We start from the raw sequence: 25,569 nt of genomic DNA, 5'->3' as shown, positions 1-25,569 counted from the left end.
TAAGGGCTAAGCCCATGGAGGGAATTGAAGAAGCAAAAAGCAAGATTCCTGTCTGGCTCAAGGGATTCATAATCACCCCAATATGGTAGAAAGGTCCTAACTTAGGAGGCAGAGGATTTTAGTTCCAATCCTGGCCTTGTGATGTCTTACCTGACTGGATACTGGTCAAATTTTTTCCTTTTTCTGACATTCCATTTTCCTGTTTCTATAATGAGGGGGTTGGGGGCAGCTATGGTACAATGCATAGAACACTATTCCTGGAGCCATGAGGACCTGAGTTCAAATCCAGAATCAGATACTTAACACTTCTTAGTTGTGTCACCTTGGGCAAGTCACTTAGCCCCAATTACCTCTCAAAAACAAACAAAAAATGCCAACAAAATAAAAAACGAATAAATAATAAATTGCAACAAAATGAAATGAGACTAGAAGCCACAGAAGGTCCTTCCAACTCAAGATCTAAGATTCTATGTATTACTTAAAGAAATAAAAAAAAAATACTCCTTCACTCCCATGGCTTCAAATGATTGCTGTTGTTGTTCAGTCATCTCAGTCATGTCTGACTCTGTGACCCATTTGGGATTTTCTTGACAAAAATCTTGGCGTGGTTTGCCATTTCCTTCTCCAGCTCATTTTACAGATGAGAAAACTGAGGTAAACTGTGATTTGTCCAGAGTCACACAGCTAGTAAGTATCTGAGGATGATTTGAATTCAGGAAGATGAGTCTTCCTGATTTTAGGCCCTGTGCTTCATCTATCATCTATCTCCTTTTTTTTTTCCTTAGGGGATACTACTTGAATATTTACCTGGGATCATATCTGCCTTGTGGTCCTTATGGTTGTTATTCAGTCTATAAATGACTTGCCCAGGGTTATACAGCTAGGAAGTATCTGAAGATGATTTTGTATTCAGGAAGATGAAGCTTCCTGATTCTATCCACTGTGTTACCTAGCTGTCCATCTTAAAGTGATACCCCTATGGATCTTGAATCCATGTCTCCTTCATGTATAGATTTTATATCTATGCATATATGGGAAACATGTTGTCTCCCAGAACAGACTATAAGATCATTGAGGACAGATACTGTGCCTATTTTTGTCTTTGTAATCCTGAAACCTAGTACAGTGCCAGCACTTATTAGGTACTTTAAAAAGCTCAGTAGGTAGTAGCTAAGGAGTAGTGCTTTCTACTTAGATGGATCTCCCTGTTCTCTTGAAGTTATGTTCCCAAACAACCTGACTGAGCAAAACTGTTTTGGGCAAGAGACCAACAGTCAACAGGCATCATAAGGGGAACATTGAAAAGAACTTTGGAGAGAATGAAAAATTCCTTGTTCTATTTCACTAACCCATCTCCCTAGGATGGCATTTCCCCCATATCACTTAGCACAGTGATCTGAATACAACAGACCAGTAAAGTCTGTTATATTTACTGTGAATCAAAAACATGATGGCAATAATAATTATAATAGCTGACATTTTTACAAGTACCCATTATGTGTGCTAGACATTATGTTAAAAGTACAAGCATTTGAGGCCATTGACTTTAATCCATCCATTTTACAGAGAAACACACTGAGGCCCAGAATGGGGTTAAGAGACTTGTCCAGAGTCACAGTTAGTTAAGTTTTGGAGGCCAGGTCTTTGAGATTCTTTTGGTCTACCTTATGTCACACTGCCCTTTCAGGTTTGTGAAATACTTTACATGTATCAACTTGTTGGAGTCCTGCAAGAGCCCTAAGAGGTATTGCACCCCTTTTACAGATAAGCAAACAGAGGATCAACTGGGAAGTAGGGGTCAGAGGCAGGATTTCGACCTGGACCTCTCTTGACCTCATCTTCAGCATTTATATGGAGATGATTTAAGATATGTGAAGTATTTCATAAATATTATCTACTTTCAACAACCTTGGGGAAGGTGCTATTATTAGTCCTGTTTTTTCAGATGAGGAAACTGAGGCAAATGAGTAAAGGCTTGCCCAGGATCACATAACTACTAAGTGTCTGAGGCCAGCTCGGAATTCAGATCTTCTTGACTCGAGGCCCAGGACTCTATCCTTTGTACCGTCTAGTTGTCTGTAGTACACTCTAGATGCTATATAAATGCCTGTTCTTTTCCCCTTGTTCCCTTCCCCTTGTTCCCCTTTGTTATGAGGCTCCAATAAGATAATCAATGTACAGCCCTTCCTACAAGCTTCCATGGAGAGGTCAGTTATGTTTGCAGACTTTAAAACACATGTTGCATATCAGTTATTAACATTATTATGTGTCTTAGAGCCAAGTGGGTGGAAGCTTTGCCAATGAAAGCCACCATCCCAAGTATTGTATTGAGTTCTGGGCCTGGGCAGAGGCAGGGGGTGGAGAGTAGATAGAGGGTTAGCCTCGGAGGCAGGAGAGCTGATGTCAGGGACTGCCTTTCACACATATGGCTGGCAGATATTTTGAGCAGGTCATCTAACCTTGAGTATCAAAGGATATTTGTAAAGCATTTTGGAAATCTTAAAGTGCTCTCTCTTTCTCTCTCCTCTTCTCCTTCCTCCTCCTCCTCCTTCTCCTCCTCCTCCTCCTCCTCCCTCCTCCTCCTCTTCTTCTCTTCTTCTTCTTCTTCTTCTTCTTCTTCTTCTTCTTCTTCTTCTTCTTCTTCTTCTTCTTCTTCTTCTTCTTCTTCTTCTTCTTCTTCTTCTTCTTCTTCTTCTTCTTCTTCTTCTTCTTCTTCTTCTTCTTCTTCTTCTTCTTCTTCTTCTTCTTCTTCTTCTTCCTTTTTCCTTCTTCTTTGTCCTCCTCCTCCTCCTCCACCTCCTTCTCCTCCTCCTTTTTCTTCCTCTTCTTTTTCTTCCTTCTTCTTGTTCTTCTTCTCTCCCCTAGCTATTATTATTAATCAACAAACTATCATTATTAACAATAATAATAATATTAGTCACTCAGTGCCCCAAGCAATTCATTTAAAGATCAGGTACTGAGCTTCATTGACTCATCTGAGAGTTCTTTACACTAATAAAATCATAAGTCCATTCTTACTTCATCTCTCTTATCTCCAATCTTCTCATTCCAAAATAAAGGGATTTTATGGGGAGGGTGGAAACTTGTACATCAGTGTATGCTCCCCGGGTTCCTAAAATCTCCTCCAGTCCTGAGCCTGATGGAAAGACTTGCTAAGGAATGGAGTGTATTTCCCATTCTCAAGGGACGACCAGGCAGGCGTGGACAATATGGGTGCCCAGGCCGGTCTGAGAGAACAGAACACTGTTTTAATAATAGCACTGAGTCAGAAACCTAATTCTGGAGCAAGAGTGAAAGTCACTCCAGTTAATTTGGTTCCCTCTAGCTCCCTCAGAGAGTTTTTCCTTCTTGGAGAAGTTGGTTCTGTTGTCCTTGTTAGCTTGTTGAGTGATACAGCTGAGTGTCTCGCCCAGACGGAGCAGCCAGGATGTTAACGGTTTAAAATCCTTGGCAAGTATCTGGTTGATGGGATCTTTGTGTTTTTCATCTGTGTGTCTGTTATTAGAGATATGCCCAAAAGGACTATGGGAGGGCCTGGGTCCCTAGTTGTCTGCAGAGATGGATTATTTTTTACCACAACCACTCATGAAGTACCTCTGGTAAGGTACTTACTATACCACAATCAAGTCAGTCGATAAAGATTTATTAAAGGAATACCTTGTGCCAGACATTGTGTTAAGGGTTAGGGAAAAAACAATCTCAATCCTCCAGAGCTCATAATCAACAGACTTGAAGAAAGCTTGAAACACTTCTGTATGTGTTCTCATCCATGGACCGGGAATCCTAAGGTCTGAGTGAAAAATCCTAGCCCTCCTTTCTCCCTGTAAGATATAGGACATGTCAATGAGCGCTGCCCCCATTTCCTCCTTTTCCTTTTTTTTTTTTTTACATTCCCCCCCTTTTTTTTTTAATTAAAACTTTTTATTTTCAAAATGGATAATTTTCTTTTTTTTTTTTAACAAGGAAAAAAACTTTTATTTTTACATGTAAGTGGGGAAAATAAAAATTTTAAAAAATATTTATTCTTTGTCTTTGAAAATGCTAATTATCAGGATCCACTTCAGTTTCCTTGAATGTATTTTAACACAAACACACCTGAGAGTATTTATTTTTCACTGTATAATCAGCAAGCAACTGTAAACGTTTATGAAGAGTAAATACGATAGGTTAAATGGAAAAATAATTTATTTGGAATGTGCCATCTGAAAAGATTTAGACTTTCAACAAAGATATAGCTTTGAGCCCAATTAGGCAGTTCAGAAATCCAATCCAGTAATAGAATATTTTAGAAAGTCACTTACCCTCTCTGAGACTCAATGTCCTTATAGGGTTGGTGAGATTCAATCCCAGTTTCTTAAACTATGGGTCAGGAATAGGGTCTCTCTCTCTCTTTTTTTTTTTTAAATTTAATAGTTTTTGTTTACCAGATATTTTCATGGGTAATTTTACAACATTGACAATTGCCAAACCATTTGTTCCAACAAAATGGATAATTTTCAACATTCATCCTTGCAAAAACTTGTGTTCCAAATTTTTTCCCTCCCTTCTCCCCATCCGTCTCCTAGATGGCAAGTAATCCAATATATGTTAAACATGTGCAATTCTTCTTTACGTATTTCCATAATTATCATATTGCACAAGAAAAATCAGATCACAAAGGGAAAAAAATGAGAAAAAACAAAATGCAAGCAAACAACAACAAAAAGTGAAAATACTATGTTGTGGTCCCCACTCTCTTCCCACAGTCCTCTCTCTGGGTACAGATGACTCTGTCCACCACAAGACCATTCGCCTTTCCTTTTCTATCAGGAGAAGGAATACAAATTTATAGAGTGCCTACTGTGTGCTACGTTCTTTGCAAATATTATCTCATTTATTCTGAAATTGACTCTGGGAGGGAAGGGCTATTATAATCCCTATTTTATGGCTAAGGAACCTGAAGTAAAGACTCTTGTTCAGGTGTCACATAGCTAGTAAATGTTGGAGGTCAGTTTTGAACTCATTTCTACCTGAATCTGCAGTGCTCTTTTCAATGCATTATCCTTCTAGCTACCTTCAGTAAAATGAAAGGACTTCATATGTTCCTCTGAATGCTAATTCCAGGATTTTTAACGTTTCCTTCCTTTTGGTGGGAGACTCTGTATGTGGGATGTTACATGTGCTGTCCAGCATAGTTGCTGGTGCTATACTGATGCAAGGAAAGATTCTCTTGGGGGAAGATATTGGAATGATATATTTTAAAAATATATATTGGAATATATATAAAAATATGTATATGAAAATTTAAAAAGTTTTTTATTTACTTATTTTTGCTGAGACAATTGGGGGTTAAGTGACTTGCCCAGGGTCACACAGCCAGGAAGTGTGAAGTGTCTGAGGCCAGATTTGAATTCAGGTCCTCCTGACTAGCTGGTGCTCTAACCACTACACCACCCAGCTGCCCCAGATTTTTGTTGTTGTTGTTGTTGTTGTTTGTTTTTTAAAGTATCAATAAAATGTAAAAGGAAACAAATTCTGTGATTGATTCTGCACTTACAGATGGGTGACTGGTCATTCCTGGGGCGGCTTCTTACCGAAGTCCAGAACCATTCCACCGTCATCGGCAAGATCTGGCTCACTGCCCTGCTCATCTTCCGCATCCTCCTGGTCACACTGGTGGGGGATGCAGTGTACGGGGACGAGCAGTCCAAATTCACCTGTAACACGCTCCAGCCGGGCTGCACCAACGTCTGCTACAACAGCTTCGCCCCCATATCCCACCTCCGCTTCTGGATCTTCCAGATAGTCTTGGTGGCCACGCCCTCCATCTTCTACATTGTGTGTGTCATGCACCAGGTGGCTCTGGAGGAGCGCATGGACGTGGAGAGGGACCGACTGCTGGAGCTGTGGCTGAGGCAGGCGGCCTCCCGGCAGGGCTTTCCAAGGTCGGGCTCTGGGGGCCTGGTGCCCCCCATCTCCTTCGAGGGTCAGAGCGTGGATGAGGAGGAGGGCCTTCCAAAGCACTCCTCTTCTCAGGACCCCGTCCAACTGGCCAACCGAGTGCTGATCATTTACATCGCCCACGTTGTGTTGAGATCCTTCCTGGAGCTGGGGTTCCTAGTGGGACAATATTACCTGTTTGGCTTTGACGTTCCCCACTTATTTCGCTGTGAAACCTACCCGTGTCCCACTCAGACAGACTGCTTTGTCTCCAGGGCCACGGAGAAAATGATCTTTCTGAACTTTATGTTTGGGGTGGGCCTTGGTTGTTTTTTCCTGAACTTGGCGGAGCTGCATTATCTGGGATGGCTCTTCACCTTCCGGATGCTTTTTAGGGCTTGTGTCAACTGCTGCCAGTACCTGGGGAAGGCTTCCCCACCCCACAGGCCTCGGCTCCTACCCCTTCTGGACTCCAGTCAGCAGAGGATGCTCCTGGAAGCCTCCTTGCTGCCTGTGTGGGGGCCCGGAAATCCCGGACCACAGCACACCGTGATCCCCATGACTATGGATGCGGGGCAGTCAGCTTCAGAAGGGCACACTGACCACAGATCTACAAAGGAAAAGCCCCCCAAAATGCCTCCCAGAAAAAAATCCTGGTTATAGCCCCCCAGCCTATGATACAGGGTAAGGGAGAGTGACTAGAGTGGCCAATCAGTCAGGCCACGTGGTCACTTCCCTCTTCCCTGCTGGATATCCAGAAAATGTATTGGGAAGAATGACCTTCACAAATCAGAGTAACTGACCGTCATGGGCCTCGGCTCTCGGTTTCCTGCCTACAAATATGAAATCAAGTCAACTTTTTCATTCTCTCTCTCCCTTCGCATTGTCAAAGTGTATTTCCTTTTCTTCTTTCCTTTCTGTTCCCAAATATATGAATCTAATTTTTCTCTTTCCTAGTCCACGGAGCCTTCAGGTTCTTGCCAGCTTCAGCCTGGACTATTATAATCCTATTGTAAACAGCCTCAGTGATCCCTCCCATATACTGGAGGCTAGATGAATAATCTGAAAACACACTTTTGCACATTCAATTTAACTTATTGAAACAATTCTAAGAAAGTTATTTCAATACCTGCTCTGAACAAAAGTCTTGTGCTTGCTGCTAGGGAAGATGGGGTCCCACGGGACTTTCCGTCTAGTAGTAGGAAAAGACACACGCAGATACCTGGGACCCATTTCGCCCTTCAAATTCACATTTCAAATTCAATAAATATTAAGCAATTTCTATTTACGAGGAATGGTGCTAAGTTCTGGAGAGTACAAAGTTTAAAAAATGATTCGGTCTTTGCCTTTAAGCTTATATGAGTATGTGTTAGTGCACTCATGATATATGCTACTATACTTACTATTTGCCAGGAACTCAGACTACAAAGAAAGAAAACAGTCTGTGCCCTTGAGAAGCTTACATTCTAGCCGGGGGAGACAACACAGACATATGTTATCTATCTATCTATTATCTATCTATCTATCTATCTATCTATCTATCTATCTATCTATCTATTTATCTATCTATCTATCTATCTATCACCTATTATCTATCTATAATCTATTTATCTATTATCTATATATTTATCTATATATCATCTATCTATCTATCTATCTATCTATCTATCTATCTATCTATCACCTATCTATCTATTATTTATCTATCTATGTATATATATGTATAGAGAGTTTGTATTCAAAATAAATGCTAAGTGTTTGGGGTAGGGAGGGAGGAGGGTAGAAAGAAGGACCCAAGTTATTAGGGAAAATAAGCAAGACTTCTTGTAGAAGGGAGCATTTCGACTGATCCTTGAAGGAAACTACAGTCTAAAAATTAGACATGAAAAAGGAGGGCATTCCAGGCATGTGAAACAGCCAGGACAAAGACACATAGGTGGGAAATGAAGTATGATATATGAGGAATGTTAAGAAAGTCAGTTTGACAGGAGTATGGTTCACACGATGCTGATAAAGTGCAAGAGGGCTAGAAAGGTTTTGGGGAGCCCAGCTATTCTTTGAATAGCTACCAGAGAGGTTGATGTTTTATCTCAGAAGTAGTGGGGAGTCACTAGAGTTTACTGAATAGGGGAAAGGCCACATCTGTGTGACTGTGTGGCCAGGAGACTGGAGAGGCAAGGAGGCTGAGACTATTGCAGTAGGCCAGGTGAGAGGTGATGAGGGCCAGAGACAGGCTGGTAGCCTTTTGAGTGGTGAGGAGGAAAAAGACAAAATGGCTATGTTAGTAACCATGATATTAGGTGATGAGTGACTATGTGGGATAGGTGAGGGTGAGGAGTCGAGGCTGTCTTAACTTAGAGGATATGGAGGGGGAATAACATAAGATAAATTCAGCAAGGCAAAAAAAAGATGAAAGATTCTGGAGGGCTCTGAATGCCAAGTGAAAAAATTCTGAACTCTGTTAGATAAGTAATAAAGAACCAGGGAGGATTTTTGAGCAGAGATTGAAGTAACCAGATCTAATCACTTGGAAGTTTATTCCTCATCCCCAATCTAAATGTGCTGATAAATGTTTAACAACCAGCTTTCTAGAAAAAAGACAAAAAAGAAAAAAAAAAAGGAACTGCAGTGCATACTTTTAAGGCTAATCTTACAATATTAATATCTTCTCCATCATTTTCTTAAGTTTAGACAATCAACAAAATAATAGATCAAGGCCTAATAAGTACCTTTAAGGATTTCAGTGAAATGAAGAGCCCATTGTTAAATTTTTAATGTGGAACATTTGCTCACTGGAAATCCTCAAAGGTGAAGAGCACACCCTTGGCTCCAATACATTACTACTTATGCTCTGCTTTAAGATCTCCAATAACTCTCAAGTAACCACAAGACAAAGTTCTTAGCCAGGCATTCAAGGCCTTCTACAATCTATCTTCAACTTACCTTTCCAACTTTCTCAGTATGTCAATGAACAATTCTTTTCCCTAGGCTAAATTGGGTTCATGAATGTGCCCCAATGTATTTTGTGTTTTCCCACCTCCATGCTTTTGCTGTCCCACTGGCTTGTAATGTCCTTCCTCCTCCTTCCCCCCTATTTGAACTAATGAACCAATAAGAATTGATTGTTTCCTATTAGAATAAAAGTCACTTTTATTCTAATAGGAAAGACCCTATAGAGGTAGCAGGGGTCAGGGAAAGCAGATCATCCTAGTGAGCAAAGTCACCAGGATGTGATTTTGTTGATTCACCGGGCAGCTTTATTGACATGGAATTCCTGCCCATAGCCTTTGAGGTCCAGCCCTGGGTACCCCAGCCTGAAGTGAGCCTTTCTTCCTCCGAATTTCTATTGAACAAATTTTCTATATAATTGATTCACTGCCTGGTGCATTCTCCTACCAAAATTAAACTTATTATTTAATTCTTTTGTTGTGGTTGCTATTTAATTTTGTTCATAAGTTTGTCTCCTCACTTAGATTATAAGCTTATTGAAGGCAGTGCCTGAGTTTTATCAAGTTTTATCTACTCTCCATCATCCCATTCCTCAATTGGACCCCATATGAGGTCTTATAACTGAATGTGTGTGTGTGTCACAAAATCATAATTTATTATCAGTAAATTAGATCTATTTTATATACCTACATACCTGGGGTCATGTAAAAATTTCTCAGGCAAAAAGAGGTCATGATTGGAAAAAGTTTAAGAAGCTCTGAGCCACGCAACGAGTTTAAATTTAACCTCAGACATTAGCTGTGTGACTAAGGGCAAGCCAATCGTTGTCTGCCTCAGTTTTATCAACTGTAAAATGAGGTTAATAATTTATCTTGAAGGGTCGTTGTGAAGATCAAATGTGATAATATCTGTGAAGTGCTTTGCAAAGTGTTTGGAGCATAGTAGATGCTATATAAATGTTAGCTATCATTCTTATTATAAATAAAGATTTGCTGATTTGACTTGACTTTGGTATTTGCATATTGCAAAAGTTACAGGAGATTCTACTCTATGCTATTTTGAAGCCTCCAATCTTCCTGTCGGTTTCCATATCTCTAAAGTGTGGGCGCTAGGCTGAGGTCTTTCATAAAGATTTCCTTTCATAATTCATGTCAAGGTTTCACAACACTCCCAGAGAGAGTTCTGCATATTTTTCATCCTGTCTAGTAGCTTGTTCTTGGCCCCAGCTGGTTGGCGTGTGCATTCTGATAAACCGGTGGTCAGCATGAGCCAGAGACCTAGAGCCAGGACAGAGCAGTAATACCTGGATTTTATAATGCCTGGAATTTAAAATAGAAAGGGATTTTATCTATTTATTTTTTTTTTAAGTAATCAAACCTTCCCTCTACCAATTTAGGTCAATACCTAGAGCTTACAATCTTAAGAATTGCTCAGGGCTCATGGAGGTGAAATGACTTGGCCAGAATCACATAGCCAGGCCTTGAACTCAGGCCTTCCTGGCCCAGGATCCGAACCACCAGGCTGCCTTCTCCTGTGGGTGGTAGACAATTCCTTAATAAAAGTTCGATTCACCCCTATCCCTCTGGTCTCTTGTGGAGCCTTCACAGATGAGCAGGTGAAAGGGCTCCCTGGGAAAACTCCAGACTTCACAATGAACATCCCTTCCCTTGGATCCTTCAACACAAACCCCTCACAAGGAAGTTTCTCCGAAAGAGTTAAAGATCAATGAGTAAATAATGCACAACTGCAAACATAAGCTGAATCCTCAGTCTCTGGATCCTTTCCTATTCTTCCTGGATCTAGTCACTTACAGAAAATTCAAGGAGTTTGACCAAGAAAGGAGGAGTCTCGTTTGCGTGGTTTCTTGTGTTTGAAGAAGGATATGATGAAATATCTTCACATCCCCCTTTTCACCTTTCATCTTCCTGACTTTTTATCCTTCCTTCATCTTCAAACACACTTAGGGTGAGGTAGAAAGGGTCAGACAATATTGTATTATTAATCTGCTAAAAAACCTTTAATGTTTCTAGTGTCTGTGAGACAAAGAACAAACTTTTTTTTAAAAAATAAAATTAAAATTTTAAATTAAAGCTTTTTATTTTCAAAACATATACATGGATAATTTTCAACATTCACCCTTGTGTTCCAAATTTTCCCTCCCTTCCCCCACTTCCTCCCCTAGATGGCAAGTAATCCAATATATGTTAAACAAGTGCAATTCTTCCATACATATTTCTACACTAATTGCGCTGCACAAGAAAAATCAGATCAAAAAGAAAAAAAAATAAGAAAACAAAATGCAAACAAACAATAACAAAAAGAGTGAAAATGCTATGTTGTGACCCACACTTAGTCCCCATAGTCCTCTCTCTGGGTCCAGAAGGCTCTCTTCCTCACAAGGCCATTGCAACTGGCCTGAATCATCTCTTTGTTAAAAAGAGCCACATTCATCAAAATTGATCATCAGATAATCTTGTTGTTGCCATGTACAATGTCCTCCAGGTTCTGCTCACTTCACTTAGCATCAGTTCATATAAGTCTCTCCAGGCCTCTCTGAAATCATCCTGCTGATTGTTTCTTATAGAATAATAATATTCCCTAACATTCATAGACCATAACTTATTTAGCCTCCATTCAGTTTCCAGTTTTTAGCCACTACAAAAAGGGCTGCCATGAATATTTTTGCACATGTGGATCCCTTTCCCTCCTTTAAGATCTCGTTGGGATATAAACCCAGTAGAAACATTGCTGGATTAAAGGGGATGCTCAGTTTGATAGCCCTTTGAGTATAGTTCCAAATTGCTTTCCAGAATGGTTGGATCAGTTCACAACTCCACCAATAATGTATTAGTGTCCCAGTTTTCCCACAGCCCATTCAACATTCATCCTTATCTTTTCCTGTCATTTGGAATCTCAGAGTTGACTTAATTTGCATTTCTTTGATCAATAGTGATATAGAGCATATAATTAGAAATGGTTTCAATTTCTTCATCTGAAAATTGTCTGTTCATATCCTTTGACCATTTATCAATTGGAGAATGGCTTGAATTCTTATAAAATTGAGTCAATTCTCTATATATTTTAGAAACAAACCCTTCATCAGAACCCTTGAATATAAAAAATTTGTCCCAGCTTATTGTTTCTCTTCTAATCTTGCCTGCATTGATTTTGTCTGTACAAAACCTTTTTAACTTAATATAATCAAAATTGTTTATTTTGTGATCAATAATGATCTCTAGTTCTTCTTTGGCCACAGATTCCTTCCTTCTCTACAGATCTGAGAGGTAACCTATTCTTCATAAAGAACAAACTCTTTAGTTTGGCATTTAAGGTCTTCCACAATCTAGCCTTATAATTACTTCACTGAACGAATCTTTCACTCTGGCTAAATTGGGTTAGCAGTTTTGACACTGATCAGATACATTTATTTATAGGATCACTATAATAATTTCTATCAATTTTTGGGGGGGAGGGATGATCAAATGGAATCATCTATTTCCAAGAAATAGTTAAAAAAAAAACCACAACATGATCTATAAAACACATTAAGCGTTACAGTTATGATTAGAGTTTAGGGGTAAACATTAGTAAATAACAGCTTGCAGGATTTCTCTCCTCCCATTCCAAATCTTTTCTCTCATGCTATTAAACAGTTTATCATTGTGCTTATTCAATTGCACCTCTAATCAATAGTATATGAAGCTTGAATAGCTGGCAAGTTAAGGCTGGCAAATCACTTTACTTCTGCCATCTCACAAGTCTGGAAAATAGAAGCTATTGTTGTGATCCTTATTGTGAGATTTGCCTAGTAAGTGTCTGAAGTCAGGTATGAATGCTGGGTGCCCTGATTCTACACTTTATATATTGCTTTACAGGGTAAGAGCTGCAATATAAAGGTCAAAGGAAATCTACAAAACTCAAAGTGCTGGATAATATGTAAAGGCAGGTTTTTAGTACTACTACCACTATCACTACTATTGATACTAATACTAGTACAATTAATACTAATATTACTACCAATACCACCACTATTAATATTACCATCACGACTACTATTAGTGCTAATACCACTACTACTACTACTACTACTAATATCACTACCGCTACAACTATTACTACTACTAATGAGTTCCAAAAGTCATGAAAGGAGGGGGAGTCATCCAAAATGAGTTCACAGGTTCACACCATCTTCAGATGAGATAAAATGCCAGAAAGTGGAGAAAGTTCCTAATGAACTCACAATTAACAAGGGGTAAGATAGAACTTTTCATTTACATGAAAATATTTTTAACATTAATTAATTTTGATTTTTTATAAAGCTTTTTATTTTCAAAACACATATATAGATAGTTTTCAACATTCACCCTTGCAAAACCTTATAGAACTTTTTACTTAAAAGAATGCTAAACAAGGTAATGTAACTAAGCTAATTGTGTATATTAGTAAATCAGTAAAGTGGTTGTGGTTGTCAGTTTATGCAAAATAAACTCAGGAAGTGATGTCGATAGTTTAAGCTCCGGATTGTATAAGGTAACAGTGGATGTCAGCACGGGGTAGCTCTGTCTGTACATGATAATTCTGTCAGTGCAAGATAACTCTACAGGCTTAGCTTGTTCCTCTCTGAGGCCCCCTTAGACAAGGGCTTGCTACCAGGGACATGGTCTTTTGCTGGAGTCCATTCACCCCACCAGTACCACCTACTATTACTACTTATACTATTGCTAGGGCTATAATTAATATGAAACTACCAGTGCTACTGCTACTATTAATGCAAACAGTATTACTAATACTATAACTAATGCTACCCCCATCACTACCAATACCAATACCACCTTTACTATTAATAATGACACTATTGCAACCACCATTACTACTAATTCTAATATTACTACCACCAACTCCCATCATCACTACTGATGTTACAATTAACACAAATACTCTTATTAATACTGTAATTAATACTAATACTACCACCACTACTGCTACTATAGTTAATACTGCCACCACTACGATTAATGCTAACAGTATTACTAGTACTATAACTAAGACTACCATCACCACTACCAATATCACCTTTACTATTAATAATGACACTATTGCAACCACCATTACTACTATTAATTCTACTACTACTACCACCAACTCCCATCACCACTATTGATGTTATAATTAATACGAATAACTCTTATTAATGCTGTAATTAATACTAATACTACCACCACTACTGGTACTAAAGTTAATACTATCACCACCATAACTATGAATATTAATACTATTACTACTAGTATAATTACTACTAATATTACCACCATTACTGGTACTATAGTTAATACTACCACCAGACCCATTTCTAGTACTACAATTAATACTAACACTATCACCAGCCCCATAACCACCACTACTATTAATACTAATATTACTGCTGTTACCCCCCCACCACTACCACCATTGCTATTAATTCTAATACTACCACCACCATTACCACTATTACCCTCACCCCTCTAGAGCTGGAACTTGCCTCATTTTCCATGAGGACTAGGAGGATCTGGGCTCAAAGTTACAAGATCAGTAAGGGTTGGAGATGGGGTCTGGCCACAGGTCCCCTGAATCCAGGATGAGGGTGCTATCTGCTGTGTCATTTATTCTTTGGCTCATTGCATAAATGCTTCTTGAGTAATAACTCTGAGCCAGCCCTTCTACTCAGCACTGGGAATAATAGCAAGAAACACAAACATGAAAAAGGCCCTGTTTGTTCTTTAAGGCCCTTGAACTCTGGATGTCAAATAACACACACCTGACTAAGTAACTGCAAAAGATAAGCCGAGTACTTCCTGAGGGAAGCTGAGGGGATCAGGAAAGTCCCCTGGAAGAGATTGTCCTTGAGGTGAACTTGGAAGGAAGCCACAGAAAGAAAGAGGAGATCAGGAGAAAGGGCATTACGCCAGGTATGGGAAAAACTCTGCAAAGACACATGAAGGGGAATGTTGAGCACACAAAACATTGGTCTAGGTGCCATTGAGTGTGTGAAGGAGAGCAGTCAGCCTAGTGGTTGGAGCCGTACTGGGAAGGCTTTTGTATGTGTCCAAATGGAGAAGTTTGTATTTTATCCTGGATGGAACTGGGGGTCACTGGTGCTCCTGAAGAAGGGTATTGTCCTGGTCACAACCCTGCTTCAAACTACTCTTTTGGCAGCTGTGTAGAAAATGGTTTGGCATCAGGGACAGAATGGAGCCTGGGAGACCACAGGGGAGGCGATGAAGGCTTGAATTAGGTGGCAGCTGGTGGGAGCGGAGAATGAAAGAGAAATCGCAAAGGTAGGTAAGAAGACTTAGCAACCGATTGGATAGAATGGGTAACAGAGTAAGAAAGCAAGCCTGATTCTGAGATGGTCCGTGTGAACTAGTGGAGGGATGCTCTTGTTAGAAATAGACATGCTAAGATGAAGGGAAATTTGGTGGTGGTAGGAAGAGAATGAGTTCTGACTGGACTATATTGAGTGAGAGAAAATGATAGGCAATCCAGGAGGACGTGTTTAATAGGCAGCTGATGGAAACAGGATCACAGCTTTAGAAAAGGAAGGCATCTCAGAAATCATGGAGTCAATCCCTTAACCCCATTTTCCAGAAGAGGAAATAGAGACCCAGAGAAGTTAAATAACTTGGCCAGTGTCACACAGGCAGTAGCAGAACATGGGAACTTGACATCAAATCCAGTTAAATAGATGGATTATAGAGATAGAGGAAGGATGGATATAGATAATAGTTGGACAGCTGGATGAATGAATGGAGTAGTTGGATAGATAAACTCGCAGATAAGTAAGTAGGTATATGGGTAGATCTGGAAATCATCTGTATAGAGATGAAACACACAGGAGCTACTGCGATTATCTAGAAAATATATATAGAGAGAAGCTCCAGCCTTGGGCACCCCCATGTATTGAGTGGTAGGCCATAGATCATAATCTAACAAAGGAGATTGAGAAAGAGCAGCCAAACAGGTAGGAAGAGAAGCAAGAAGGAGAAGCATGGCAAAAACCCAGGAGGACAGGGAAGTTAATTGTATCAAATGCTGCAGAAAAGGTGAAAAGAATGAGTTCTGAGAAAGCCAGCAGATTTGGCAAATGAGAGAACAACAGGGAAGTCGTAAAGATCAGTTTCAGCTGAGTGATTCTGTTGAAAGTTAGATTCTGAGGGGCTCAGAAGATAGGAAATAAAATAATGAGAGTGAGTGGATGTGGGCTTTTTTAGGTTATTTAGCCTATGACTCAATTTTCTCATCTGTCAAATGGGTATAGAATTTGGACTAAAAAATTACGCTCTTCTAAATCCATTGTGTGTGTATATATCATATATGCATATGCACACACACCACCACCTCCAATCACCTAATTAATCATCTTTCCAAGTTGCCTGGGATTTTTCTTGAAATCCCTTTCTTGAGACCACTTTTTGTCGGGGAGATAAAATAATACAAGGCAAGGAAGTCCTCAAAGGAGAAGCCAAATTGCCCTCAGCATTTCATTAGCCTCTGGAGAAGCCAATTTTCTGCTCTGTCTCTGTATGGACACATGCCTCTAGTTTCCTAACTCACGATACTTTCACCTCAGGAAAGGTAGTCATGGTGGGGGTGGGGTAGGCAGTAAGCAGTGTGGAGCTCTTGTTTGGGCACTGACTAAGGCAGTTTGAATAGTAGTCTCCCAGCTTTTCAAGGGCAGCGATTTGCTCTATCTGTAAAGCTTTACTCATTGTTTGGTACACAGTAGGTGTAATAAAATCCTTCATGAATTGAGATCAACAACTTAAAGGGCCTGAATTCAAACCAGTTTAGAAGCTGACTTTTATTTTCTGATATCTTTAGAGGTTCTTGAGGATCCTCAAATGGGTCCTCGGTCCCAGGCAAGAGGGGACTTAGAGGAAAGTATATGTTGTCCTCTAAATGACCAACCTAAGTAATTTTATTACAATATTATCTATATTAATGATGCGGTCAGTGGCAGTGCAAAGAGTTGAGGTGGGAAATCTCCTTCTGGTTGGTTCGACATGAAAGAATTCATGAACCCGAAATGTTAATGGCAAAAAGGGAATTTTACTGGTACTGCAGAAGTCAGCTTTGCTAGGAGACAGATTTCCTCAGTGGCAAGGTCCTGGCAGAGAAGTAAACAGAGGTGTTAAGGCTGAGTAGAGAATGTCTTCACAGCGGGCAGGGGTCCTGGCAGGCAGCTATGCCAAGGAGAGGGAGGTTCAAGGCATGGTCTTGCTTTGAACATTCTGCAAAGAAAAGGATTTTAAAATTGCCTGTATAAAAGTCTGAGGCTCAGCTTTCAAGTTGAAAAGAAAGCCAATGCCCCCAGGCCTAGCTGCTTATCAATATCAGGCCCAGATCTCCTACAGAATGAAAATCACTTTGAAGGCTTTTCCCCAGAATTTCAATGGGGATCCAGCTATCAATGAGGGTGGGGGGATGATTTGCCTTAAAAAGGCCCAGCCTGGGAAACATGCTCTCTCATAGATTCTATGGAGCCTGGGAGACCAGGAATCTTCTTTCTTTTACAGATCAAAAGGGGACACAATTTTAGAGGGATAATTTACAGATTAAAGGGAATACAGTTTCAATCCCCCTCCCCCCTCATCGTTATTATATAATTATTACTAAATAAGGTTAAAATAAGTAAATCAACAAGCCTTTATTAAGCAGCTGGGATATACTGGAAAAGCACTCTAAGCACTGAGAATACTAAGACAAAAACCAAACTATCCCTGACCTCATGGAGTTTATATTCTAGTGGAGGAGGGGAAATGGAAAGGGGAAATAATATAGCCATATAAAAGCAAGCAAATACAAGATACAGGGTTTTCTGAAAATGATTGCACTAGGCTTTTTTGGCATAGGGTGTGTTTGTGTCTGTGCACATGTGTGTATAGACTTTTGAGATATTATAAATATATATATTGATATTATATATACATGTATGTTTATGTGGACAGACTTGGGATAACATATATATGTGTATATGAATTTATATATTTGTGTGTGGATTAACTTTCAGGATATTATATTATATGTGTATAGACTTGTGGGATATAGATAGGAATATATATGTGTATGTATATAGATTTTGGGGATAAGATATATATAGATATCATATATACATTTATGATAGCTTCAAAAGCTTAGTGCATTTGTTTTTGGAACAATCTGTATTTGATGCTTTGATTATGTGTGGAGATATATATAATTGGAGGGGATCATCCAAGACATGGCACTGGAGCTGAAGGAGCTAGGAATCCCAAGAGGTAGAGGTGAGGAGAGAGTACACTCCAGGCATGGGGGACAGATTGTGCAAAGGAATGGTGGCAGATGGTACGCTATGGAGAACATGGCCAGCAGACAAATTTGGCTGGAATTAGCATGGGGGATGTATTATGTGGTAATTCTGGAAAGGTAGGATGGAACCAGGCTTAAGAGTCAAACAGGCTTTTCTTTTCTTTTTTGCCATTTAGGTTTTTTTGTTTTTTGTTTTTTAATTATAGCTTTTTATTTACCAGATATATGCATGGGTAATTTTACAACACTGACAATTGCCAAGCCTTTTGTTCTAACTTTTCCCCTCCTTCCCCCCTCCCCCTCCCCCAGATGGCAGGTTGACCAATACATGTTAAATATGTTAAAGTATAAATTAAATACAACATATGTATACATGACCATACAGTTATTTTGCTGTACAAAAAGAATTGGACTTTGAGATAGTGTACAATTAGCCTGTGAAGGAAATAAAAAATGCAGGCAGACAAAAATAGGATTGGGAATTCTATGTAGTGGTTCATAGTCATCTCCCAGAGTTCTTTCGCTGGGTGTAGCTGGTTCAGTTCATTATTGCTCTATTGGAACTGATTTGGTTCATCTCATTGTTGAAGAGAGCCACGTCCATCAGAATTGATCATCATATAGTATTGTTGCTGAAGTATACAACAATTTCCTGGTCCTGCTCATTTCACTCAGCATCAGTTCCTGTAAGTCTCTCCAGGCCTCTCTGGAATCATTCTGTAAACAAAAGGCTTTTCAATTTGATTCTGGATGGAACTGGGAGTCACTGGACTTCCTGAGCAGGGAAGTGTCATGGTCAAACCTGTAATTTAAGAATATCAATGTAGCAGCTAAATGGAAGACAGATTGGATGGAGAGAGGCAAGGAGAGTACCTCTAGATTAGATGATCCATAGTGGTCATTATGTGAGTGGAGAGAAGGGGATAGATGCAAGAGATGTTGCAGCAGTAGTGATAAGAGACAAGACTTGATGGATGATTGGTTATGAGAGGTGAGGAAGAGTAAAGGGAATGACTGAGGTGGGCAACCTGAGTGACTGAGGGGAAATAATGCCTTTGACAGTAATAGAAAAGTTAGGAAGACAAGTGGTTTTGAAGGAAAGATTATGAGTCTTATTTTGGACTTGCTGGATTGATGTTATCCATGTGACGTCCAATTGGAAATATCCAACAGGTTTCTAGGTGGGAAGCAATGCAGGAACGAGGCTCTGGGGGGAGGTGAGAGCTAGCTAGTTCTGGAAGGCCCCTACAAAAAGGTTAGAATCAAATTCCTGGGGGCTGAGAGGGGAAGGGAGGGGCATTTACTCAGGAGGGGGGACTTGGGGATGATCTGGCAAAAGAGATAAGAGGAGGGTCTAGATGGGAAGGAGAAAAGCCAAGAGAGAGCAAAAACATGAAAACCCGAAGAGGAGGGAGCCTCAGGAGAGGATGAACCAAAGCATCAGATGCAGTTGTTGGAGCTTGAGGAAAAGGTCTGGGATTGGGTGATGAAAGCACTGGGTAACTTAGTAGAGAGCACTTTCCATCCAGTGATGGGAATGAGAACTGAAGCCTCATTGCCAGACATCGAGAAGTGAGAAGGGCAGAGAGCAGCCAGCTTTTTTCTTTTGGCTGTGAAAGGGAGGGAAAAGCTGGAGGGGATATTAGCGTCATGTGAAGGAAGAAAGACTTGGGCGCGTTGGTAGGCAGCAGAGGACACTGGCAGATTATGGGAAGAGGGGATGATTAAAGAAGGGGGAGGCAGTTTGCCCCAAAGGCCTGAAAGGCCAGCTGGACCAAGGGTCCAAGCAGAGGGATTGGCCCGTTCTGAGACTGGAGTGGCCGAGAGGAGAAAGGGATCTCAGGTCAAATGACCTAAATGCATATTGGTGACTGTGCTATTCATTTACAAACAAACAAAAAACCCGAAGGCTCCTCCCCCCCTTTCTCTTTTCACGCTTACTGTCCGGATGGGGCTAGTCCAGCCTGGAAAAACCCCTGGTCCAGCTCCAAGTGTCCAAATGGGGCTACCTAACCGGGCCTGAGGCACTCATCCAAGCGAAGCCTCCAGTTTAGTTTTCGGAGCACTAAGGGAAACAGCATCACGTCTTAGGCCCCTTTACCTGCTTTGGGGGAGTGGGCTTCCTTCCTTGCCCCTCCTCCCTAAGCCGACATACACAAAGAAAGGCCTGACGCCCCCCCTCCCCCCATCTCCCTCCAGGCAGGAACAGGAGCGCTTTTATGTGCTGCTCCCGGAGTACGGCGGGAGCCCCCGAAAGGGGTCACGGTGGCGTCAAGCGCGTCTTTCCCCCGGAGCCCTCGGGGCCCGTGGCCACTTCAGGCAGCGCGGGCACGGACGCGGTGCCCGCCCGCCCCGGGCAGTAGCCAGTGCCCAGCGGCCCCCTCGGGCCGGGGCTGCGGGGCCCTGGGTCCTGCCATCTCGGCGGCGGCCAGCAGGGTCCTGCAGCTCGTGGGCCCGAGCTGAGCCCGAGGCGGAGCGGGGTGTTTATCCCGGGCGCGGCCAGCAGGGCGCTCCCTCCTCCGCGCAGGGCTGGGCAGGGCTAGGCAAGACTGGGCTGGCTGGGCGGCGGGGCTGCGCTTCCCTGCGCCGCGCTGCGCGGGGCCGGACCGAGCGGGGCTGGGCTGGCCCGCTTGCGCTGCGCGGTGCTGGACTGAGCTGCGCTGCGCCGCGGGGGCCGGGCTAGGCTGCCGGGGCTGGGCTGGGCTGGGCAGGGCTGGGCTGGGCTCGGGCGGGCTGGGGGCGGCGCCGCGCGGCTCCGGGGCTCGGCCGGGCTCGCTGCGCTAGCTCGTTCGCTCGCTGGCGCGCCTCTGCTGGCCTCTGCCGGGCTCTGCTGCGTGCGCCGCAGCCGGGACTGGGAGCCGGCGCTGGAGCCGGCGCTGGAGCGGGGCCGGGCCGGGGCCGGGCCCGAGCCCGAGCCGGTGCATGCCGCGTCCCTGCGTCTCCTGCCTGGCCGCTCGTCCGGCGGGCTCCGGCGGCCGGTGAGTGCGGGCCGGGCCCGGGGCGGGAAGGGAGCCGGGGAGCCGGGGAGCCGGAGCCGGGGGTGGCCCGGGTGCGGGGCGGGCTCCTCCTCCTTCTCCTCCTCCTCCTTCTTCCCCTCCTTCCTCTCCTCCTCCTCCCGGGAAGCCGCCGCGGCCCCGAGCTCCGGCTTCTCCCCCTGCCCTGTTCTGGCGCCGGGGGTGCTCGAGAAGACGCCGGCGCGTCCTCCCCGGCCCCTGGCTCTGGGCCCGGGCATGGACGGGGCTGCGAACCCCTCGGACCTGGAGTGTGCGAGGAGGGGGGGCGGGCGGCCGGGGACGCCGGGGCGCCCAGCCCCCTTCCTCCTCCTCTAGGGTGTCCTTTATTCCGGAGGGAGCTTCGGGAGTGCTGGGGCCATGCATTGTGCTGGACGGATGGTCCGTGCGTGGGAGTGAGATGGCGGAGGGGTTGCCCCTTTCCCCCACTGGCCCTGGTGGGTCGGGATGGGGGGACATGGGACTTGGGAGGGGGGCACATTACCTTAGGCCCAGGCTCCCCTGACAGCCTTAAGGGAGGGGGAAAGCAAATGAGATTGGAGTCCATTATCCTCCCCCGAGGCCCTCACCCTTTCACTGCCAAAACAGTGAGCCCTCCCCCCAGAGCAGCTGCCAGACAGCTGGCAAAACAATGAAGTAAAGGCGACCCTGGTTCCCCGATGCCCGCCGCCCCCCCCCCCTTCCTCCTCCTCCTCCTTGGTCTGGAAGCAAAGATGGCTGGGGGAATCCTGGGGCCTTTGGGGGATTCTGAGTCCTCAGCCTGTTTCCCTATTTACCTTTTCAAAGAAGGTAGGGAAGAGGGGGAGAAAGGAAAGGAAGCAGTCTAGCCTGGGGCAGGGGTGAGAGACAGGCCCGGACTGTCCCCACCCCACTAACCTGTCATGCCAGTCGGTTGGGTGACAGGCATGGGGGTTATCTGCCTGGCCCGGGGTTCCCTGGGGGCGGTACCTCCCCATACTAAGCTAGGCAAGGAATGGTCACGTTCTTGGGCCAAGGAGACAGCATACACACGGTTGGCTTTGTCGGAGTGGGTTGGGAAGAAGGGGGCGGGCACACATTGGGCACACAGCTCCCAGAGACATGTGCTCTCCACAGATTATTTAAGAAAGGCAGGCGCCCAAAGGAGAACCTCTCCTAGGGTTGCTGATGGCCACTGGTTTGTTTTTGCTGGCTGGCTGAGCTGTTCCAGAACCCTGACAGGCTTCTTCTGTTGGCCGGGGGTCACATGGGGTGCTTTCTGGGAGGTCCCTTCTGGCCAAGGCCCCTTTCCCAGTCCGTTCTCTGAGGAATGAGGATTGGGCCTTTCCTTGGGCAGGGGCCCATTACATTATAGTTTTGGAGCTGAAAGGAACCCCTGGAACCAATGAGACTGAGAGGCTAAGTGACTGGGCAAGGTCACATCCACACTGGAACTCAGACCCTCCAGGCCCACTCTTTTCTCTGGGCTAAGTAAGCAGTGAACGGACCTGTTGCCATGTCAGTGCTGCCACTATTTTTGCTGGTTTGGGGTCCAGTTTCTATTTGGGGATGTTGAAAATGCCAGTGCTGGCATTCGTTGGGAGTCTGGGGCTTCCGGCCAGCCCTTGGCTGGCTCCTCCAGTGGTCAAGGCTTCCTTCTTGGTGTCTGCCTCCTGAGCTTCCCCTCTGGCTCCTTTGTTCCCAATCTCAGGCTTTCCAGGAAATGGCCTCCCTTTCAGGTCATTACCAGTTAAATATAGCACTGGGTGGAGGTTTGCCCGACTATTGACGTCTTCATGTTGGGTGGAAGTGGAGACTCTAGGATGGAGAAGGAGAGAGCCTCTTTCATAGGTAGAGGCCGTGGGATCGAGGGAAGAAGGTCTATCAGGGCATCGGTGCCAGGAGAGGTGTGGGCGTTCTCGTGGATAAACTTCCTGTTGGAAGGACTGAACTTTGAGCCGATGGTGGCCTGGTCCCCTGGCTGGATTACCTTCCTGCCCCACACTTTGTTTACTCTGGCCCATCTCCACCACCCAGTCTAGGGCAGAGGGCCTGGATGGTCCCTATACCAAGGACCCGACACCCTTTTTCCAAGACCTAATGTTGGTCCTGGAATATTATAGCTGCTTAATAATCGATCGACTGAGAAGGGCAGAGAAGAGTCAGACAGGGCATCGATGGCATGGTGAACTGTGCTTTGGAGGAAGTCCAGAGACCTCACACTTGCATTCTGCTCCTTTTTCACCCAGTCAGTCAGTCCCCATTTCTTGGGTACCTACTGTGTGCTGTACATAGTTAGGGTTAGGTGGAAGGCAGCGCCGTCCCTTGTTGCCTCCCCTTGCAAGTCCTGCCTCCCTGACCTTGGTATTGTGCCTCCTCCAGTCCCGAGCTCTCACCTTCAAAGGCTTCAGTTACAGTCTTCTTGAGGCATCTCTAGGTAGCCTCTCGCCTCCGGTCACCTCTGCCTGGCCACACTCTGGCTGTCAGTGCTCCTGGCCTTGGTCCAGGGACTGGAGTCTGGGCTAGGCCAGTCTCACAGGTCCCTCCAGGGGAGTTCTGGGTGGAGCAGCCAGGAGGCCGGGACCTGGTCGTAAGAGAGAAACCTCCCTGCTGAGGGGTGGAGTGCTGGCTCTGTTTGCCTAGTGTCAGGAAGACTAAAGGCTTCCTAGCTGTGCTGGGTCACTGACTCGGAGGGCAATGCAGGGTGGGCTTTTTGGAGTGTGGGAGGCTGTTCCTCTGCCTCTTGGAGTCCAGGGCTGTCTGCAGCCAGACGCAGTCCATCTGGAGCAGGCAGAGCCGAACGGTAGGAACCAACCGAGGCCTCCAACGGATCTGCTTTCCTGACCTGCTGGCCAGATTCCAAGCTGCTGGCAGTTAGATCCTGAGCCCCCCCACCCCCCCGGACTCTTGGGGTGCTTTGGTCTCCCCAGGGGAGGAAGTGGTCACTGGGGAGTGGTAAGTAAGGAGAAGGGGCTTGTTTTATCCAATGAGTATGAGGGAGCAGAGCTGCTCCAACCACTTATTCCTGAGGTGTCCACAGTGGGGCTCTGAGCTGGGGGGGCTTGATCGAGCTTCCCAGTCCCAAGTTGATGGCGGACCTAGTGTTCCTTCTGATCCCACTTTATTCTGCCATCCCCCTGTTTCCAGACAGTATGAGGAGGAAGCTTAGGGCAGGGGTGGAGGAGTTTTCTTGGGGGAGGGGGCTGTCAGGCTGTTCTGGGGATCCGAGAGTGTCCAGAGTGGGGCCCTCCCTTCTCCTTCAAGTCTCCCATCTTTTTGGTCTGTTCTTTGTCTCGAGGTAGGATCGTGCAGCTTGTAAATTATCTATGTTCCCCTGACATTTCAAACAGCCCCATCTCAGGCAGTGGTTTAAGCTGTGGGACTGAAGGTTTTAAAGGGCTCTTTTTCTCTGCTGAGGATTTTGCAGACGTTAGCAATGGATTTTTTATGAGATAGCTGGAAGTCTTGGATTCAGGGGCAGCTAGATGGCGCAGTGGGTAGAGCGCCGGCCTTGTCAGGAGGTCCTGAGTTCAAATTCAGCCTCACAGTGTGGCACTTAACCTTTCAAACCTCCCTCCCCCCCAAAAAAAGAAAGTCTTGGATTCAGATCCTGCCTCCCTTGACTTCCCCAGGTTTCAGCTAGATGTGGAAGTCTTGGATTCAGGGGCAGCTAGAAGGCGCAATCGGTAAAGTGTCAGCCTTGTCAGGAAGACACGAGTTAAAATTCAGCCTCAGACACAGTGTGACACTTAACTCCTCAATCCCCCTCCCAAAAGGAAGTCTTGGATTCAGATCCTGCCTCCTTTGACTTCCTCAGGTTTCAATTTCTTCATCTGTAAAATGAGAGAGGTAGCTTCTGAGGGCCCATGCAGCTCCATGGTTTCAGAGCCAGGACCTGTATTCCAATCTTGATTACTCCTTCCTGTGTGGGACCTTTTTGGCTCTAGAAGAGCTTCAAGATCCTTTCCAGCTCAGAGGTCTAAGCTTTGGGCCAAGACCTGGGCTTTGTGGGGAGGTGCTGAATGTATCATGGTTAATAATCAAGAGTTCTTTTAGATAAAGCTGCTTTAAGCCTTTGAAAACAGAGCCTAGCAGAGTCGAGCCCTCAGGAGGCCATAGGTCATAGAGCTGGATGCAGAGCTGGAGATAATTGAGTCCAGAAAGATCCTTAGGAAGCAGAAGAGGTGGATTTGACTCTTGGCCTAGATGTGTGGGCAGTGGCTGGCCCTTGCTGCCTCAGGAGACGGCCCCTAGGAAATGAACAGGTGGGAAGAGATGGGTGGGAAGATGGGTGGTCTCACTCACCATCTGTTAGCTCAGCCCTTCTCCCAATTCCTCACTTTACAGAGCGGGAAACCGAGGCCCAGGATTGGGAACTGATTTATTCAAAAGTCACTGAATTAAGGAC

General features: G+C 44.3%; 1 protein-coding gene across 10 annotated transcripts in view; it reads left to right on the top strand.

Annotated features, from left to right (window-relative positions):
* Window positions 1-20,982: 20,982 nt before the first annotated feature.
* MYO18A (myosin XVIIIA) overlaps window positions 20,983-25,569 on the top strand; it is a 137,536-nt gene continuing 132,949 nt past the window's right edge. For 4 of the 10 annotated variants that reach the window (XM_074263748.1, XM_074263747.1, XM_074263749.1 and 1 more), the window contains exon 1: window positions 20,983-21,170. The gene's annotated coding sequence lies outside the window, so the exon portion shown is untranslated. The other 6 variants (XM_074263751.1, XM_074263750.1, XM_074263754.1 and 3 more) reach the window with 4 other exon arrangements.

Source organism: Sminthopsis crassicaudata, chromosome 4 (genome assembly GCF_048593235.1).
Source record: "Sminthopsis crassicaudata isolate SCR6 chromosome 4, ASM4859323v1, whole genome shotgun sequence".
In the NCBI taxonomy this organism is placed as follows: domain Eukaryota; kingdom Metazoa; phylum Chordata; class Mammalia; order Dasyuromorphia; family Dasyuridae; genus Sminthopsis; species Sminthopsis crassicaudata.
The sequence above is the reverse complement of the archived record's forward strand: the minus strand, read 5'-3'. Positions and strand labels throughout refer to the sequence as shown.